The sequence below is a fragment of the Orcinus orca genome, chromosome 8, assembly GCF_937001465.1.
Source record: "Orcinus orca chromosome 8, mOrcOrc1.1, whole genome shotgun sequence".
NCBI lineage: Eukaryota > Metazoa > Chordata > Mammalia > Artiodactyla > Delphinidae > Orcinus > Orcinus orca.
This window is the reverse complement of record NC_064566.1, coordinates 14,418,223-14,433,046: the sequence shown is the minus strand read 5'-3', so window position 1 is coordinate 14,433,046 and position 14,824 is coordinate 14,418,223. Positions and strand designations below refer to the sequence as shown.

At 43.0% G+C, this 14,824-nt stretch overlaps 2 long non-coding RNA genes across 2 annotated transcripts; both read left to right on the top strand.

Annotated features, from left to right (window-relative positions):
• Positions 1 to 3,241: 3,241 nt before the first annotated feature.
• LOC125965145 (uncharacterized) lies at positions 3,242 to 6,973 on the top strand. Its single transcript, XR_007478710.1, has 3 exons — positions 3,242 to 3,470; positions 5,119 to 5,221; positions 6,668 to 6,973. It is a non-coding gene; the product is annotated as an uncharacterized LOC125965145 (long non-coding RNA).
• Positions 6,974 to 8,610: 1,637 nt separating this feature from the next.
• On the top strand, positions 8,611 to 9,198 carry LOC125965146 (uncharacterized). Its single transcript, XR_007478711.1, has 2 exons — positions 8,611 to 8,704; positions 8,957 to 9,198. It is a non-coding gene; the product is annotated as an uncharacterized LOC125965146 (long non-coding RNA).
• Positions 9,199 to 14,824: the final 5,626 nt, after the last annotated feature.

The window sequence follows — 14,824 nt, the reverse complement described above, 5'->3', positions numbered from 1 at the left end:
TGGACAAACCATCCAAGACAATCAGAAACTAGCCTTCGCTGACAGCCAGTCAAATGCTAACCCCCCACTATAGTGCTCCGTCACATTCTCCATCCCAGGGCCAACAGCCCCTCTCATGATACTATTATCACTTGCCTCAGTGCCCCAACTGCAATGTCACTGTCTTGCCATATCCCATGGCTGCTCCAAAGCCACTCATTCCACGCCTACCCAACTGCTTATTTAGCCCTTGATCCATGGACGTGAAAAATCAGAGCAGCTTCCAGAAGCTGATTGCCTAGATTTGGCTCTCAAAAGTACCCCTTGCCTGTCTCATTTGTCCCACCCAGATCTGAGCCCTGTGATAAGGTCATCAGGGATTGCCTGTGAGCATCAGTAAGGTTCTGAAGGGTTTATGCAAAGTCTGTCTAAGTTAGGAAATGGAATGCTTTCTGAAATCTTGGAAGACTGAGAACTCTAGATATATTCTTTGTAAATTAATAGAACCATATTCAGTGGAAACAAAAGTAGAAAAGACTTTGAAGACTTGGCAACTAAGTTAACTAGCTCATTTCAGGGTTAGCTCTCTTAGCTCTCTCAGTGTGGCCTCAGCACCTTTCGTCACTGGCCTCCACCTTGCCTCAGTCCTTCTCATCCTTGTCTTTGTCTTCTTCTCTATCTCCTCTTGTTTCTTTCTGGCCCACCTTATCTCCTTCCTACCCTTTTCTCCCCAGGCACTATAGGCCTCGGGCCCCTTAGCTGGGGGAGGCTTTGCACTTCAATTGTGGGCCTATAGGTTCCCCATCCCTCAACAGATCCATATTAAGGATAATCTAGGGACTCAGAAAGATTCTTCATTCTTCCTTCAACATCACCTTCTCTTAGCTACCTCAGCACTGCTCACTGCATCCTGCAACAGATACCTCCCATTCAGTGATCTGATAAAGGGGAACACAAAAACTAGTGAGGATAGGAAAGGCCAAGGGAAATGGAGTATGAATGGGGAGCTTCCTCTTCTCTGATCAGAACGTTTATGAGCTGTACTGTGCACTCCCCAGAGTATTCGGGAGCCTCCAGTGATATACACTCTCCCTGTCAAAGAGAAAATGATTTCCTTGTCTCCAGGTCTGTCGGGGGAGTCTTTCTCTCTCAGCCTTCAAAGACCAGTGGTCCCCGAGAAAGTTGACACTTGTGACAATGACTGATGGGAATTTCCAGTGGAGCCTTGAATCTTACCACCATTCCCTTTTCCCAAGAGAGACAACAGGGTGGGCCTCTCCCCACCCCAGCAATCACGAAGGCTGTTCTGCATAAGATGACACAGCTCACCCAGCGCCTGCCCACACCACATCCCATTCCCGTTCTCACCTGTACCTCCCTCCTTCACCTCACTTCTAACAGGGCCCCATTTTCGGACACTTTTGAGGAGGACAATAATCTCTCCTCATTCCTACTTCCCATCCTTTGGGATCCCAGCTCTAGCACATCTAACACCCTTACTCTTTAACTCAGTCCTCCCTTCTCATCCCCCAAGAGGGGTGGCTTCTGCAGTTCTCATAATCACAGTGGGGACAGAGAGGGCATGGCCTGTTTTCCGGGTTCTCCCTTTTACTTCTCCACTCAGTTCTGATTCCACTTTAACTACGTTTTAACTACTCTGGCAACCCCTCCCCCACCCCCAAGAGGGCTAATAACAAGAGCTAGCAGTTACTGAGTGACAACTATGTGCCAGGCATGTACCTGCTCAGCTTTCCTGGGACTCCAGCTCTAAGTCCCTACAGTACCCTCTCTTTCTTTTGTCATACTTTCCCTCTCTTAATTCCCTATCTCATCTCTCTTATCTCTGACCCCCTCTTCTAAAAAGTTGTGTGGTGATCCACCATTCTTCCAGATGCCACATCTTCCGTGGCTGTACCCTTACAAGATGGGCCACTCCATATCTGTGCTCCAGCCATTCCGATATACTCTTCGGAAGCATCTCAGAGCCCAGGCCTCTCCTTTTGTCATCCAAGCCAGCTCTTACTTAGAGGCCTTCGCAGAGTGACCATTTCCACAGGCAAGAACACCCCAATCACTGCCCCACCTGCCTGCCATCCTGCTCCCTAGCTCCTTGACCTTTAGAGTCCCCAGCAGGGGCTGCATCATTTCACCCAGGTCTCAGAACCTATTCAGGCCCCAGGAAAAACTTCAGCATTTCACACAGGCTACAGAAGCTGCAATAAACACCTTAAACTCTTGTCTCCTAAGGGCTACCTAAGTCTTCTGTCCCCATGCCCGGCCACCTTTCCTCCCTCCAGCCCACTCACTTTCCCAACTGCTTAAGAAATCAAGCCCTCATTTATTAAGTGACCCATTCAGCATAGCAGTCCCATATTTTTCTTTTTGAACGATTCATTTTGTACTTTTAGACCCCAAACGTGTGACTTCTTTGAAGGAGAAAATTTCCTTTCACCCTTTACTAGGACGACGCTCGTTTTCAAACATGAAAAACGGCTGACCGGATATTGACAAAACCGTTACCCCAGGGTCTCGCGATGAGAGAACTGGCTGGTAACTGGCACAGCACTTCCAAGATTCATCATTCACTGGGCTACTGACCTGTCAATCACTTCTGCTGGGCCAATGAGCAGCATCGCCTCGCAAGAAACAGAGGTTGGGGGACAGGCCAAGTGTTTCTTGGCTATTTGACCCCAGTGGTGGCCCTGCTGCCCCCACTTGCTGCTTTCCCCGCTGACGTCTGCACATCATGGGTAGGTGGGCGTGGGGAGGGGATGGTTGAGTCAGCCTAGACCCACACACCGGTTAAGGGATTTGGAAGGGGAAGGGGAAAAGGTTTAGCACCAACTAAATGTTGGAGTTTAGCAATAGTAATAGTACTGGGAAGGCTGCATTGGTTGGATTCTGCCGAAATCCCCTTGCCAGTTCCCTTACTGCGTGAACCTCAGTTGGTCTCTCCCTTGTCCTGGGCCTCAGTTGCTTTTTCATAAGGAGGGGGTTGATTCCTCAAGATCTCTCAAACTTTTATTTTTTTTTTTCAATCCACAAGCATTTATTTACAATTCTGAAAACTTCCACATAATTACAAATGGGACAACAGTAGTAAATTACTATTTGGATAAAGAAAAGATACAAGTTAGCACAACCTAGTTTACAAGCTTACAATTAGGCACCTTCGATTTGGTGCTAAGTCATAAAATATTCTTTTGCAAGTTATGAAACATATCCAATAGGCATGTAATGGCCAGAATGTACAAATGATACAAATATCTATAGACATGACAATGTACAAATTGCGACATAAATCGATCAGAAACTAGAAAATCTATGTTGGTCTTATAGTTCCAGCTTGCCAAAAGATACAGGCTTTGGGTGGGAACACAAAAAAATCCAGACCTGGCCATAACAGGGTTTCCAGAAAGTATGGGAACTAGCAAAGAGTAGGCCTCTGGATGGGAGTGGGTCCAACATGAGATGAAACAATGCCTTAATGGGTATGTAGTATGCTGGGACGGAAAATCTAGTAGCAAGGGATATTTGGAGAATCAGACAGCTAAGTATTTGACACTAACAAAATCTACCAGTATCCCATAGGGCCTCAGGTACCATGCAAGGGTTTGAGGGATTCCAGTATTTAATTAAATCACAATGTGACAATGGGAGGAATTAAGGACAGTCTCAGGGGTAGATGAACTGGGGATGTTACACCAAGACATGTCTCAGTTAACCTGATGGGTTCAAAATGCAGGAAGTGGGTATACGGGACAAGACAATACCCTAACTATAAGAATAAAGGTTTCGGTCAGGGTAGGGCCTCATGTTCCTAAGTGTTGAAATAGAGCTCTTTAGTTTTTTCCTCCTACATGTAAGATTCTTTTAGAGGTTAAGATGATGCTGAACCTGCAAGCTAAAGTTAAATGGCTGGAACTAGGGAGAGGAAATAAGTTACATGGGCTCGGAACCAGGAAAAGCCTAACTAAGGGTTTGCCTAAATAGAATTGAATGTTGGAACTGAATATTTTAATATGTAAACATTTTACTGATACCAAAATGTGTCTTCCCACACTCCCCCCAATCTCACACCGCCCACCCTAACCTGCAGTAGCTATGGGTCCCTTGATTTCCATGGAAATATAGAGAAAAGAGACACTGATTTGGCTTGCAGGTATTTAGTAAGTTGTTAGCCTCACATCATATACTAGTATCATGTAAGTAGGCCATCTGAAGTAGGAAGCTTAGGGGAAAAACCTTGAAAAACACTTAAAAGCTTAAGCCACATCTCTATACTACAACACCTTTCACAATTTCTTCTCAGAGAAGCATCATCCCCATCAGTGAAAAAACTCCTATCTCATAATAGGAGAAACAGGCCTAAAACTTAAATGTGTGTCTTTGGAGATCCCATCTATGGGATATCTTCCTGGTACTAGAAAAGTCCCCAGAAAGATCAACCTTCGCACCCCTCCCTGAAAGCTTACCACCAAGGAAAATGACTAGATCCATAGATTTCCTCCCTCAAACCAGCTTACCTCGCATAGATATCATTAGCAACTCAGCCCTTACTCACATTATCACAGTCGCAAGAGTGGTTAGGGAGCAAAGCACTAACCACGGGAACTAAAACAGAGGCAACCCAGGCCAAGTTGGGCTCATGTCAAACTTCTTATTTTTTTGATATTTCGGAAGACAAGGAGGGGAGAACCCAGCTTAACCACAGGACAATTAATTGTGAACATGGGGAAGTCAATGGGTCAGAGGTGGAGAAGCACTTCCAGGAACCAGAGCTAAGAGGATGCTCAAAAGGAATGAAGGAGGGATGCCCTCTAGCCTGAGGGAGAACTTGAGGAGGGGGATAGCTTGCCAGAAGGGCCTCTCTGAATGTGGACTCAGAAGATAGAAGAAGCATTTTAGGCCAGTGTCTACTCCTACTTTAGGGGTGGGGAAAGGAGCACTGTGGAGCTTAAAGAATCTCCTCTCACCCCATTTATGGGTCGTTTTGTTTCTTTCCTGGAGTTTCCTATAAAAGGTCTTTTTGAAGAGTTTGGTCTTTTGTCGCCAAGTTGAACAAGGATCTGTTCCCACACTATAAGTGAACCCCCTTCATTTGCTGTTTTCTGTTTTCTCAACCAACACCACCTGGAGAAGCTGAAATGACCCTTGGGCTTTTCTGGTGAATACCACAACACCATTTCCTGCCACCTGGGAATAAGACAGAATAATTGTTGGCAGCAAGAACTGAGTATGGGTAAGGAAAGGGCCACTCTTTCCCCTCTGCCCAGCCCTCCTCATTCTTTCTTTCCTCATATCCTTCTGCCCAGCCCTTCCCTGCCCCCACCTGCTGATTCCAGCCAGGGCCACACCAAGTTCCACTTTTAACTCCCTCCCCAGAAATTCAGGGGACCTGAAAGCATGCTCAGGAAGGGTTATTCCCTGGCACAACCTCTCCATTGTCTGCTCCACTGAGAAGTAATCAGCTTCCAGAAAGTTTGAGAAATCGCTTTTCAGCAAGAGGATACCGAATCAGTTTAGAGGAATGGTCTGTTATGAGTACAGTTGGCAAAGCCATTTCTCTGACCCATGGGGTATCTGAATACTTGACATTGGCCTTGGTGAGTTAGAGGTTGTCAGCCGAGGAGGTGTAATAAGTTTTTCGAGACCCGAATTATGTCTTGCTGCTTAAGCTTCTACCAAAAAGATTCCTACTTCTCAAACCATCCACCTTTCCCACAACTGTTTTTTTCCCTCTGTCTCATATTTCTTGCTTTCACTCTGTTCTCCTTACTCTCTCTTTTCCTGTGTCTTTCTCTCTGGTTGGATTTGTTTTTCCTTTTATTTTCTGAGGCCAAACTGAAACCTGGAGGCAACATTGGCATGCCGGTGGTTCAGAGGAGGAGACCTGAGCATTCGCCTTAAGAGGCAGACCCACCCTCCCCAATGCAGCAGGGATGAATTTTACTCCCCACCCAGGTCCTCAGATGCTCTCTCAGACACCCCATTGGTACTAGGCTTGTTCTCTAGGCCTACTAGAGGGGTGCCCCCACTCTAATCCAACATCCCCAGTGATTAGCAGCCCTGCCTCCTGCTTCCCATGTCCACCCCCATGGCAGGGCCCCTAAAGAAGCAAAACAGGCACCTTAGACTCTGGCATAGAGGCCAGGCCATGATCCTGTTGGCCTCACCTTCCTGCCATCTTTATATTTCATAAAAATATTGTTAAGGTAGCTTCCTGGTGGCACAGTGGTTAAGAATCTGCCTGCCAATTCAGGGGACATGGGTTCGAGCCCTGGTCTGGGACGATCCCACATGCCGCCGGAGCAACTAAGCCCATGCGCCACATCTACTGAGCCTGAGCTCTAGAGCCCACGAGCCACAACTACTGAGCCCACACGCCGCAACACTGAAGCCCGTGTGCCTAGAGCCCATGCTCCTTAACAAGAGAAGCCACTGCAATTAGAAGCCCGTATACCACAACGAAGAGTAGCCCCCACTCGCCGAAACTAGAGAAAGCCAGTGTGCAGCAATGAAGACCCAACGCAGCAAAAAATAAATAAAATGAATTTTTTAAAAAATATTGTTAAATGGTATTCATGTGTCTAAAGTACTGGTTAAGTATTTGTTGTTTCAAAACATAACATTAAATTGCATTCTCCTCTTTTTCCCCATTGTATCCTTTCTGGGACCAAAATGATAGGGAGAGGCTGAGAATGAAGGTAAAGTTGGAGAAAGCATGACAGTATCCGTTTCTCAGGAGAGAGTGATCACGTGATCACGAAGCTTGCTACACACAGGGTGTTTGAGAACACAAACGGCCCTGCTCCCCCCAGCCAAGAAGATGGTTTCCCTGCACTCCAGACACAGCTTTCAATTGGGGTGCATTTCCCCTACTCTATTAGGACATTCTGTAACAGAGATTTACAGGTCAGAAAGAACTTTTTGTTACTTATAATAATAAAAGTCCTAAAATAGTTACATTTGGGTTGGTCCCAAATCCAGTCGACTATCATGTAGCTGTTAAAAAGATACATTTGAAGACTTTTTTCTTGTGACAGGCAGAAAAAAGCATATTCTAAAACTGTGTATGCAGTATGTGCAGAATCTTCTAAAGGTAAACAAAATTCCAGAAGAGTTTGGAATTATGGGTGATTTTTATTTTGTTACACACTTTTTATTTTCTACAATGAGCATGTATTATAATCAGAAAAAAAAATGTAAATTGTAAAAGTAGTTGGTTCTTCCCTGTTGTAAATGAAGAAGGAATTGGAACGAACTGATTGAGGGAGCTCTTAGGGCTGGCTGTCCCTGACATGACAACCTGGCCAGTGAAGTTGGAAGGCCTAATGGGAGCCAGGAATTTACAGTCCTGCGAATTGTCAGCAAGACACAGGCAGATTCAGCTCTGGTGGGGGAAAAGACAGTGTATATTCCACCTCACCTCATCTGCACTCACTTTTCCTTTCTTACGCCTTCTTTGTGCTGAAATGACAAGCATACCATATTTAAAGGCAAAAAACCTGGGTTAAAATACCAACCCTAGCCCCTCCTAGGTGGGTAACTGGGCAAATTATTCAATCTTACAGAACCTTAGCCCGTTGATCATGCAAAGCTCACTTTCACCACAGGGCTTTTGCAATCGCTTTTCCCTCTTTCTGGAATGCCGTGCTCCCAGATCTTCCTGTGGTTTGTTCCTTCCTGCATTTGGGTCTCAATGCAAACGGCATCTCCTCAAAGAGTTCCTCACTCCAGTCACTTCCCATAACATTTGTTTCAATTTTATTTTCTCTGAGCACTGATCCCTAACTAAAATAATCTCCTGTTTTGCTTAATTGCTTATTGCCTCTTAGAAATCAAATTCTTTGGGAGCAGGAATCTCATTGTCTCGAGCGCTGCTGTATCCCCAGTGCCTAAAACACTGCCTGTCACTAATTAAATGAGTCGAACACTGTGCGATACATTTTCACCGTGTTTTCTTATTTAATCTTATGAGTCGAACACTGTGTGATACATTTTCACCGTGTTTTCTTATTTAATCTTCCTAAGAACTTCGTGTGGTTCACATATGAGGGAACGGTTAAGAACAGAGAGGTGAAGTACAATGAGTAAGTGGCAGAGCCAGAATTAGAACTAATTCCAGAATACTTTCCGCTTCGCTACCCTTCCCTCCCAAACAGCCAGCATGGGACCTGCTTGGGAGAGAGAGGGCTGGGACAGTTCAAGGGCAGGGAACATCAAGGGCCAAGTCTCTGAGTCCAGAAAGTTCAAAATAGTAAAAAGACTGAATTGGGTATGGTCATGGGAAGCCGTGGGAGCAGAGGACGGAAAAAGCCAGAGGGGCTTGTTGCAATTCAGGAACTTGAGAGCATTTTATGAGTATCTGAACAGCACACGGTCTCTTTTATTCATTCCATAAAGAGAAATTGAACACCTCCTGTGGGCTTTAAGTGATTCAGAACGTCCCTGGAATGGGCAGTCCCTGTCCTTAATTGAACACCTACTGTGTGCTCTGCACGGCTCAGGGCCCATCTAGGCCGGGAGAGTCTTGTCCTTGTCCTCTCCGTATCTGGGGTACTGCATCAACTGGCTGTCTGGTTAGCAGGGGTTACCTGCCCTGAGCAGAGACAGATGGGAGATTTCAGTCATCATTAACATTTATTGACCAGCGCGGCTGGAATTTCCCAGAGAGAGGAATTAATCTCGCTACCAACTGAGAGCAGACATCCTGCTGGGAGTAGTTACATAAATTCTGTTGCTCAAATTAATTAGGATTGTGATTCATTTGTTTAATGAGGAAGAATCTGATGGTGGTAAGAGGCAAGCCTGCAGGCCTTTCGGAACCCAGCCAATCCCAGGTGACACTGCGGCAGGTGGAAGGGCTGGCCTGGTTGAACTGGGACCTGACGTGGGTGGAAGGACCCAACCAATCAGTAAGAGGAATAAACTGAGGCAGGCAGAGACAGCCGATCAGAATACAGTGCTAGTTTAGAAGAGAGTCCGAGGCTTTGCAGCCTCCGGAGCTCCTGACTCTCAGGGTTGCAAGCGTGGAAGGACCTCTCAGCTTCATCCCCAGTCTTCCGTCCTCCTCTTTTTTCCAAGCTGCGGAGAAAAATGCAAACAGCTGAAATCGCCTCAGTAGTGCACCCATTTCCTCCCATCCCGCAAAATGCCAGATTATGTCATTCACAGGAGGAAGGATTCTTTCAATAAAGATCTTTTGCTAAAAAAAAACTTGCTTGAAGCATATAGAAATATTTGTGTCTCACTCCCACCTCTACTTATAAAGAGATCCCTCCTCTTTACCAAGAATGTCCCGACTGCCTGTTGATCAAACCCCATCAGTGTCCTTCACTCGATCTGTGAGGCCCCTCCTCTTACCGTGACTGACCAAGATGGTGCAACCTGGATAAATCGTGAGTCGGGCACTACCAGACTTTTCAAAAGCATGTGTTTGGCTGCCCGAGGGCTTTCATCCTCTTCCCAGACTAGGCGGAGAAGCTTTGCCTAGAGCTCGGTCAGTTACACCTCACTTAGAAAATGGGTAGCCACGAAGGAGCACTAATCTGGGAACCCGAAGTCCAAAGCAGGGTGACCTAAGACAAGTCTTGTTAGTCTCTGGGCCTCAGTTTCCTCATCCTTGAAAGGTGACTACCTTCTGCTCTGAGGAGAATGGAGCTTCTGCCCTGGCACCCTGCAGACTGCCCCCACCACAGCCCCCAGCAGTTAGAGGTCGTTTTCACATCTAAGTCAGATCTTGGCACTTCTCACGTTTTAAAACCCTCCAAAGGCTTAATAATAAAAATGTAAACTAACATTTTATTTATCCCATGGCTAAGGAGGCCCACGTGATCCAACCCCTGCTTTCTTCTCTGACCTCAACCTCTGCAGCACCTCTCCCTCACTCCACTTCAGTATTTCCTCTTGAATACAAAAAGTCCACTCTCTCCATCAGGCCTTTGCTCTGGCTGGTCCTTTTCCCTGGAACATTCTTCCTCAGCTCTTTGCATGGGCAGAAACTTACCATTTCTTTCCCTGCTTAAATGTCACCTTCCTGGAGACACCGTCCCTCACTACCCAGTCTAAAGTAACTCAGGTCATGGCCCAGTGGTCCAGTGGTTAGGACTCTGCACTTCCACCAGGGGGAGCAGGTTTGATCCCTGGTCAGGGAACTAAGATCCCGCAAGCCAAAAAAAAAAGTAACTCAGGTTCTATCCATTACCCTGTCTTGTTTTTTATCAGAACACTTTTTACTGCTGGCCTTTTTATTGGTTTGTTGTCTATCTTCCCCAAATTGAATTCAAGGTCCACAGGACCAGGAACTTTCCCCATTGCATCATTCAGAGTCCAGTTAGGAAAACAAAAACTGCACTAGATATTTCAACAATGATAATTTAATAAAAGGAGTTTGTTTAAAACATATTAGAAGTCAGTTGCTCAGCAGCGGTGGCTGTGGTCACCAGGAAGGATATGGGACGGCTGGCAAAGATAATCACCATAGCAGTGTGTGAGCCCCTCAGGTATCTGTCTAAACTGGAACTTATGCTGTAGACATTTCTTTGTGGATTTGTCTGAAAACCTAAGGTGAGCAGAAGCAAAATGGACTACAATCCTGCAGCCTGTGAAACAAAAACCACATTCACAGAAAGATAAACAAAATGAAAAGGCAGAGGACTATGTACCAGATGACAAAACAAGATAAAACCCCAGAAAAACAACTAAATGAAGTGGAGATAGGCAACCTTCCAGAAAAAGAGTTCAGAATAATGATAGTGAAGATGATCCAGGACCTCGGAAAAAGAATGGAAGCAAAGATTGAGAAGATGTAATAAATATTTAACAAAGACCTCGAAGAATTAAAGAACAAACAAACAGAGATGAACAATACAATAACTGAAATGAAAAATACACTAGAAGGAATCAATAGCAGAATAAATGAGGCAGAAGAATGGATAAGTGAACTGGAAGACAGAATGGTGGAAATCACTGCCACAGAACAGAATAAAGAAAACACAATGAAAAGAAATGAAGACAGCCTAAGAGACCTCTGGGACAACATTAAACACACCAACATTTGCCTTATAGGGGTCCCAGAAGGAGAAGAGAGAGACAGAAAGGACCCAAGAAAATATTTTAAGAGATTATAGTTGAAAATTTCCCTAACATGGGAAAGGAAATAGCCACCCAAGTGCAGGAAGCACAGAGAGTCCCAGGCAGGATAAACCCAAGGAGAAATACACCGAGACACATAGTAATCAAATTGACAAAAACTAAAGACAAAGAAAAATTATTAAAAGCAACAAGAGAAAAACGACAAAGAACATACAAGGGAACTCCCATAAAGTTAACAGCTGATTTCTCAGCAGAAACTCTACAAGCCAGAAGGGAGGGGCACAATATTTTTCCTCTTTTTTTGTCTTCTTTTTTTTAGATTCCATATATATGTGTTAGCCTATGGTATTTGTTTTTCTCTTTCTGACTTACTTCACTCTGTATGACAGACTCTAGGTCCATCCACCTCATTACAAATAGCTCAATTTTGTTTCTTTTTATGGCTGAGTAATATTCCATTGTATATATGTGCCACATCTTCTTTATCCATTCATCCGATGATGGACATTTAGCTTGTTTCCATCTCCTGGCTATTGTAAATAGAGCTGCAATGAACATTTTGGTACATGACTCTTTTTGAATTATGGTTTTCTCAGGGTATATGCCCAGTAGTGGGATTGCTGGCTCGTATGGTAGTTCTATTTTTAATTTTTTAAGGAACTTCCATACTGTTCTCCATAGTGGCTGTATCAATTTACATTCCCACCCACAGTGCAAGAGGGTTCCCTTTTCTCCACACCCTCTCCAGCATTTATTGTTTGTAGATTTTTAATGATGGCCATTCTGACCCGTGTGAGATGATATCTCATTGTGGTTTTGATTTGCATTTCTCTAATGATTAATGATGTTGAGCATTCTTTCATGTGTTTGTTGGCAATCTGTATATCTTCTTTGGAGAAATGTCTATTTAGGTCTTCTGCCCATTTTTGGATTGGGTTGTCTGTTTTTCTGATATTGAGCTGCATGAGCTGCTTGTAAATTTTGGAGATTAATCCTTTGTCAGTTGTTTCATTTGCAAATATTTCCTCCCATTCTGAGGGCTGCCTTTTCGTCTTGTTTATGGTTTCCTTTGCTGTGCAAAAGCTTTTAAGTTTCATTAGGTCCCATTTGTTTATTTTTGGTTTTATTTCCATTTCTCTAGGAGGTGGGTCAAAAAGGATCTTGCTGTGATTTATGTCATAGACTGTTCTGCCTATGTTTTCCTCTAAGAGTTTGATCATTTCTGGCCTTACATTTAGGTCTTTAATCCATTTTGAGTTTATTTTTGTGTATGGTGTTAGGGAGTGTTCTAATCTCATTCTTTTACATGTAGCTGTCCAGTTTTCCCAGCACCACTTATTGAAGAGACTGTCTTTTCTCCATTGTGTATCCTTGCCCCCTTTGTCATAGATTAGTTGACCATAAGTGTGTGAGCTTATCTCTGGGCTTTCTATCCTGTTCCATTGGTCTATATTTCTGTTTTGTGCCAGTACCATACCATCTTGATTACTGTAGCCTTGTAGTATAGTCTGAAGTCAGGGAGTCTGATTCCTCCAGCTCCATTTTTCTTTCTCAAGATTGCTTTGGCTATTCAGGGTCTTTTGTGTTTCCATACAAATTGTGAAATTTTTTGTTCTAGTTCTGTGAAAACTGCCAGTGGTAGTTTGATAGGGACTGCATTGAATCTGTAGATTGCTTTAGGTAGTATAGTCATTTTCACAATGTTGATTCTTCCAATCCAAGAACATGGTATATCTCTCCATCTATTTGTATCATCTTTAATTTCTTTCATCAGTCTTACAATTTTCTGCATACAGGTCTTTTGTCTCCTTAGGTAGGTTTATTCCTAGATATTTTATTCTTTCTGTTGCAGTGGTAAATGGGAGTGTTTTCTCAATTTCACTTGCAGATTTTGCATCATTAGTGTATAGGAATGCAAGAGATTTCTGTGCAGTAATTTTGTATCCTGCTACTTTACTAAATTCATTGATTAGCTCTAATAGTTTTCTGGTAGCACAATATATTTAAAGTGATGAAAGGGAAGAACCTACAACCAAGATTACTCTACCCGGCAACATCTCATTCAGATTCAATGGAGAAATCAAAAGTTTTACAGACAAGCAAAAGCTAAGATAATTCAGCACCACAAAACCAGCTCTACAACAAATGCTAAAGGCACTTCTCTAAGTGGGAAACACAAAAGAAGAAAAGGACCTACAAAAACAAACCCAAAACAATTAAGAAAATGGTAATAGGAACATACATATCGATAATTACCTTAATTGTGAATGGATTAAATGCTCCAACCAAAAGACTCAGGCTCGCTGAATGGATACAAAAACAAGACCTGTGTATACGCTGTCCACAAGAGACCCACTTCAAATCTAGGGACACATACAGACTGAAAGTGAGGGGATGGAAAAAGATATTCCATGCAAATGGAAATCAAAAGAAAGCTGGAGTAGCAATACTCATATCAGATAAAATAGACTTTAAAATGAAGAATATTACAAGAGACAAGGAAGGACACTACATAGTGATCAAGGGATCAATCCAAGAAGAAGATATAACAATTATAAATATATATGCAACCAACATAGGAGCACCTCAATACATATGGCAAATGCTAACAGCTATAAAAGAGGAAATTGACAGTAACACAATAATAGTAGGGGACTTTAACACCTCACTTACACCAATGGACAGATCATCCAGACAGAAAATTAATAAGGAAATAAAAGCTTTAAATGACACAATAGACCAGATAGATTTAACTGATATTTATAGGACATTCCATCTGAAAACAGCAGATTACCCTTTCTTCTCAAGTGCGCATGGAACGTTCTCCAGGATAGATCACACCTTGGGTCACAATTCAAGCCTCAGTAAATTTAAGAAAATTGAAATCATATCAAGCATCTTTTCCGACCACAATGCTATGAGATTAGATATCAATTACAGGGAAAAAACCATAAAAAACACAAACACGTGGAGGCTAAACAATACATTACTAAATAACCAAGAGATCACTGGAGAAATCAAAGAGGAAATGAAAAAATACCTAGAGACAAATGACAATGAAAACACAACAATCCAAAACCTATGGGATGCAGCAAAAGCAGTTCTAAGAGGGAAGTTTATAGCAATACAAGTCTACCTCAAGAAACAAAAATCTCAAACAATCTAACCATACACCTAAAGGAGCTAGAGAAAGAAGAACAAATAAAACCCAAAGTTAGTACAAGGAAAGAAATCATAAAGATCAGATCAGAAATAAATGAAATAGAAACAAAGAAAACAATAGCAAAGATCAATAAAATTAAAAGCTGGTTCTTCGAGAAGGCAAACAAAATTGATGAACCTTTAGCCAGACTCATCAAGAAAAAGAGGGAGAGGACGCAAATCAATAATATTAGAAATGAAAAAGGAGATGTTACAATGGATGCCACAGAAATAAAAAGCATCATAAGAGACTACTACAAGCAACTCTATGCCAATAAAATCGACACCCTGGAAGACATGGACAAATTCTTAGAAAGGTATAACCTTCCAAGACTAAACCAGGAAGAAATAGAAAATATGAACAGACCATCACAAGTAATGAAATTGAAACTGTGATTAAAAATCTTCCAACAAACAAAAGTCCAGGACTAGATGGCTTCACAGGTGAATTCTATCAAACTTTTAGAGAAATGCTAACACCCACCCTTTTCAAACTCTTCCAAAAAATTTCAGAGGGAGGAACACTCCCAAACTCATTCTACGAGGC